The sequence below is a fragment of the Balaenoptera acutorostrata genome, chromosome 9 (assembly GCF_949987535.1).
Source record: "Balaenoptera acutorostrata chromosome 9, mBalAcu1.1, whole genome shotgun sequence".
In the NCBI taxonomy this organism is placed as follows: domain Eukaryota; kingdom Metazoa; phylum Chordata; class Mammalia; order Artiodactyla; family Balaenopteridae; genus Balaenoptera; species Balaenoptera acutorostrata.
In genome coordinates, this window is record NC_080072.1 from 99,675,175 (window position 1) to 99,681,174 (window position 6,000).

Here is a 6,000-nt window from a genome sequence, read left to right on the forward strand (position 1 = left end):
GGGTCGCGCTCAGGCCCACTGCTCGGGAGATGCCCCTTCGGTCGCCCTTCCGCCGGGGAGAGGGCCGAAGGGCTAGCCGCCCTCCGCCGTCGCTGACAAAGGGAGGCAGTGACCCCTAGCGGCCGGCGTCAGGGGAGAAGCCGCTCGCTGGGGGTGGAGTTAGGACGGGGTGGAGGCGGGGCTGTGGAGGAGGGGGCGTGCAGTACGGAGAAACCAGGATCCAGCAGTGTCCGAGGCGAAAGGGCTTCTCCAGGCCCTCTCCTCCAACCCTGGCCCCATTTTACAGATGAGGAAACAAAGGCTCAAAGAAGGGCAAGGCGGGTCGCCCAGGGGCATGAGCAGAAAGTGGCAGGGTTCGGACTAGAACCCAGTAGCTCCTGCTTCTCTGCATCACCTGAACGCTAAATGGAGAGGCAGCTATGGGGTTGGCGGGGGGGGGGGGGGGATCCTCTGGAAGCTGCCAGAGAAGTCGGTGGTGGGCATTCGTGGGTGAGATGGGGCCACTGAGGTTTCTGGTCTTTTCTAATACACGCTCCTTTCAGGAGTTCCTTTTCCAATAACTGAAGCCCCCTCCCCTCTCTAAATAGAGCAAGAAATCTTGCTCTGCCCCCTTCGCGGAACCTCTGTTTTGAGCGATTTGCAGGATACCCGCGTAAGGGACCCATCCAGTGTCCGCGGCAAGGCAGGGACTCTCCGCCCCATCCCATTCACCACCCACCACATCCGGGTGTGGTTGGCTTCCTGCCAAGGCGGCTGGGCCCTCTGGGCCCTTGGCAGTCCGGCGCCTGCCCTCTGTTCCTTCCCTCTGGACCCCATCCTCTCCCTCAAGAGGAGACAGACAGAAAGAGTTTCCCACTAAGGAGAAACAAGTTCTTCCCGGACGCCTGACCAGACAATGCTCCCTTTGCCCATTGCTGCCCTTTGCCCAGCAGGCAGGAGCAGAGGGGAAGTGGCCCATTCCTGATAAAATGTAAATTCTAGTTCCTGGGAGTAGGAGGAGAGAAAGAGGATGGGCAAGGAGGACACCACTTTCCCACTATTTGGGATCTGGCCCTGGAGTGTCTCTTGGTTTCCTGCTGAAGCCTGTAGACTAAAGCGCTCACATGAACATTCACACTCATACAACCATCTTTTACATTTAACAAATGTAACCAAACACCATACCAGGCTTGGGGATACAGAGACATCATCATTGCCCTAAGGGCACTCAGTCTAGTTAGGGGACAGAGGGGGAAGACAAACAGAAACAGATGTTATAAACAAGCATTTAATGTGTGTGGTGTGTCCCGGAGATGTGCACACATGACTTGATGGGTCTCAGAGAAAGTGGCCAGTTCAGTCTGGGGTGCGGTGGGGATCAGGGAAGGCTTCTGTGGGGAAGGCACACAGGGGCTGAGTGAGTTATCTATCAGACAGAGGCAAGTGCTGGAGGAGAGAGGCATTAAGCTGTAGCCTGAGCCTAAGACTCGGGGAAAGGAGAGACCTGCAGTGAATGCCAGGTAGCCACCAGGAGGGTTTTACCTGGAGAATGCCTTATCAGTTTGGTTTGTGGTAGTCCAGTCTGGCCCTATACTTTAAGGATCAGGGCTGGATTGAGGTCACTGCAGTGGTCTCAGACTCTGCCTCTGAATACTTGATTCATTCACCATTGGGCTGTCAGCTCCTCCAGGACAGGACCACTTGTAGGAGCTGGACTGGATAGGTTGAAGGGGCAATTCCAGATGCACCAATGCCTGCTAGTTCCCCGCTTATGTTCTCCCATCTCTCCATCCTTGGTAAGGCTTCTTTGATCTTCTGCTATTAAATGGGCTTCCAGAGAGAGTGTTGGCATGGCTGCCTGGGGATGGGTTGGGTGGAGAAGATGGAGGCGGATTAAACCAGTCCCTGAAACACGCAAAGCACCAACATGGGTGCCAGCTTGTATATGTTGTGTGTGTGTGTGTGTGCGCATGTGGGTGCGCGTGTGCGGTGGGTTGCAGTAGACAGAAAATGGAGCCAGGAAGGGACAAAGAGAAATAAGATAGAGCTTGTTTACTCAGACAGATGATTCACTGAACAAATATCTTTTTGAGCATCTACTATGCTATGTACTGAGGTCACCAAAGTGAACAAGAGCCAAGACCCAACTCAAATAACTATATTATAAGATGGAAGTTGTTCGCTGCCAAAGAGAGCCAAAAAAATGCTGGCGTCTAGAGGAGAGACTAAGTGCTTCTCATTGTGGAGAGCAGGGAAGGCTTCTGGAAGAGGTGGCCTTGAAGGGTTGATCAGATTTGGACCAAAGGAGATGGAGGGGACAATTTCAGTGGAGGGAACAACTTGTACAAGGACATGAAAGTTGGAGAGGTTGGGGCTTGTTTGCGAGCAGCAGGTGGTCCAGCTTGTTTTGCATTTTGAAGATCGTAAGAGAAAGGGACAAGTAGGTGCAACTAGATTGTGAAAGGTCTGGAATGTTTCCCTCAGTGAGGGGAAGAAACATAGGACCAAGCATCAGGAGACTAAGTTCTGGTCCCTACTCTTAAGCCGGAAGGAAGCCCAGGAGTCATTCTTGCTTCTTCCCTCTTCTTTGACCATCGTATTCCAATTCAAAAGCAAATGTTGAGTATGCCTCCAATAGATGTCTCAAGTCTAGTGACATGACTCCATTTCTACTGTTATCACCCTAGTCTGTGCACTCATGATTTCTGCCTGATCCTTGCAATATCCTTGCAGTAGAGCCAGTGCACACTGCGGGGAGGGAGTACAATGCAATGCTCAAGCACACAGGACTCTGGAGCTAGACTGCCTAGATTTGAATCCTTAAGCTCCAATTCTGTCACTCAGTAGCTGTGTGTCCTTGGGCCGCTGACTTAACCTCTCTGTCCTCAGCTTCCTCATGTGTAAAATGAGGTGGAATAAAGTACTTACTCATGGACTTGCAAGGATTAAATGAGTTAAACACATTAAGTAATTGAAACAATGCCTGGTGTACAGGAAGAACGGTTTAAGTGTTAGTCATCGTTATTACTGTAATCTCTCTCCCTGCATCCAGTTTTGCTCCTCTCTGCCACGGTGCCAGAGGGATATATGTATTTTTAAAACTTTTTATTTTGAAATAGTTTTGGGCTTACAGAAGAGATGTAAAAATGGTACAGAGTTTTCATGTGTCCTTCATCCAGCTTCCCCTAATATTGTTTTACATGACCATGGTACCTTTCTTAAACCTAAGAAATAAGTATTGGTTTAATACTATTAACTCCACTACAGAATTCATTCAGATGTCTTTTTCTTCTGCTAATGTCTACATTATGTTCCAGGATCCAATACACAATACCCCATTGATTTAGCAGTGGATTGTCTTCCAATGCAAATGATTAGGTCCCAATGCCTGAGAAGCCTTCCTTGGCCAGCCAGCCTCTGAGGCCAGTGTCAGGTTCTCAGTAAGGCCATTGAGGCTGCCTGCTTCTGCAGCCCTTTCTCAGCCTGCTCCAGGGCTTTGAGTAGGAGCCGCTGCGCTTTCCTGAGGTTCCGGCCACCAAACTTGCTTCTTTAGGCTTCACCGAAGCTGTTCCGTCTGCCTCAATGCTCTTCTACTTCTTTTGACCAGCTACTTGTCTATCCTTCAGGGCTCAGTTTACATGTGTCACTTCCCCAGGGTGGCCCACTTTGCCCTTCAGACCAGGCGAGTCCCCTCCTATATACTCCCACAGTTTCCTTCGCATACTTGTGACCACTTTCAGTAGTTGTTTATAATACTTGGTTCACTCCCTGCTGGGCTGTCAGCCCCTCCAGGGCAGGACCACTTCTGTCTTGTCCTCTGCTTTATTGCTGGCACCTAGAATGTGTCTGGCACTCAGTAGGCACTTAATGAAAATGTGTTGATTGACTAACACATCTTGTGCAACTTTCTACCAGTCACTTCTCCTCTCTGGGCCTGTTTTCTCATCCGCAGACTGATGAATTTAATTTTTTCAGTGGTTTTCTAACGGTGGTTTGAAAGCCCTAGAATTTCCTGGGATCCCTATTCCCTGCTTCAATAAGAACCATGTTTAAAGAACATACTGTTTCCATGCTCTTCAAACATGGGGCTTCTGAGAAAGAGTCTTCATAATGGACTCTGCTGCTTAAAAAGTTTGAACCCCCTGACATATTATTACATTGTATATTATGCATTGCCTATAGTTGCATCATTTTATAACTCCATGAGTTTTGTTTTATTTCCTGCAGGCAATGGTGAGCCATTGAAGGTTTCTGAACAGAGAAGTGCTTATTGGGAGCTGTCAGAGCTGGGCTTCCAGGAGATGAATCTGGCAATAACGTGGGTAGGACAGACAGATGAGGACTGGTCAGTGAGGGAGGAGGGGGGTGAGGAGAGAGGGTTGTCATGGAAGCCAAGTGAGGAGAGAATTTAACGGAGGAGGAGTTTTCCAATAGTGTCTGATGCTGCAGAGAGCAGGTGGGAATCAGAGGAGGCCTTTGGTTACAGTGGCAAAAATGCCGGTGACCTCTGAGAGGGTGGTGTTGGGGGCAGAGCAGGGGCAGAACCCAGATCAAAGTGGAAGCGGAAGAATGTGGAAGGTGAAAAAGCAGAGGCAGCTGGTGTCCACCCTGCTCTCGAGGAATTTGGTGGTGAAAAGAATGAGTAAAATGGACCAGAATCTTGAAGAGGATTAGCACAACAGAGACCAAGGGGCTTATTTGCGCCTTTGTGATGGGAAATCAAAAGCTCCTGAGAATCCTGAGGCAGAGGGAAGAGAGCTAGTGGCCGGTGAGGATTGGCAAAACAAGTGTAAGAAGTGAAAGAGGGTGTACTTCATGGGTCAGGCCCTGGAGGAAGCGTGGCCGGTGGGACTAGGGTGGAGGAGGGGTTGGCCTTGGAAAGGAGAGGACTCATTTTTCTCTGAGCCTGGAGGGAAGGTCAAGAGAGCAGTGAAGATGGAAGTTTTGGGGGTGGAAAGCAGGGAAGTTAATAATAAGGTCATTGCAGTAAAGTAGGAGTTGGAGTTAACTGCAGAGAGAGTCTGGAAGGTGGCCTCAGACCTCATAAAGGAGAAGGCCAAAGGAGATGGAAGTGAGGTGTGATTAGCAAGCTCCCAAAACCCTGATGGAAAAAGGAACAAGCCTAGCCTGTGTGATTTCCCAGAGAAGAAACAAGACCAATGGGCATATGCGTTGGGGAAGTAGATTTCAACTTAGCCTAAGGAAGACTGTTCAGGGAACGGACAATGGAATGAACTCCCTGTCCCTTTTCAGACTGAAGCCCCAGGTCCATTTATCAGGGATGCCCTGGATGGGATTCTTGCTCTGACGTGGAGAGTATACCAGATGAATTCCACATTCCCTCCTGGCTCTGAGACTCAGTGACTACAGGAATGATAGTCTGCTCAAAGGACAGGCCCTTGGGCTCGCCTTTCTTACCTTCTCCACAGCTGAGGGCAGTGACTAGACAGAGACCAGCCCTGAGGAAGGTGCCCTACCCAGGAAACTGTCCCCACCGTCCCCCCTCGGCTTCCACAGGCTCTTCCAGAGAGGCAGCTGTTGGGCTTGGGGAAGGCCCAAAGTCAATACAATAAAGACTTCCCCTCCTGGCCATCTCCCAGGCCCCTCTGTGTCATTCACTAATTGGCTAATAAAGCTCACTTTGATGTGAGGGGAGTCCTGTTAAGAAGTCCCCAAGATTCCCCAATCCCCTGAAATCTGTTGATAGGACGAGATGAACTTGAACCTACCTTAGAGTGATATGCTGAATGGGAGTCACCCTCTCCTGTGTCCCCAGTCCCCAGTCTGGGGTCAGTGGAGGCTGAGGGCAAGGCGAGAGAAGAGGAGGAGGAGGAGGAGAAATCTCATGGAGGAAGTGTGGCCAAAGCCCTAGCCAGCCCCAGAGAGGACTGGCTGGCATTGGTCCCCCCTTCATTAACCTGACAGGCCAGCCTCACCCCAGGCAGCGCTCCCGGGGGGTAGTCGGGAAACCACAGCATCTAATTACTGTTGTCATCACCCTGGTAGCTGTGGTGATTATGA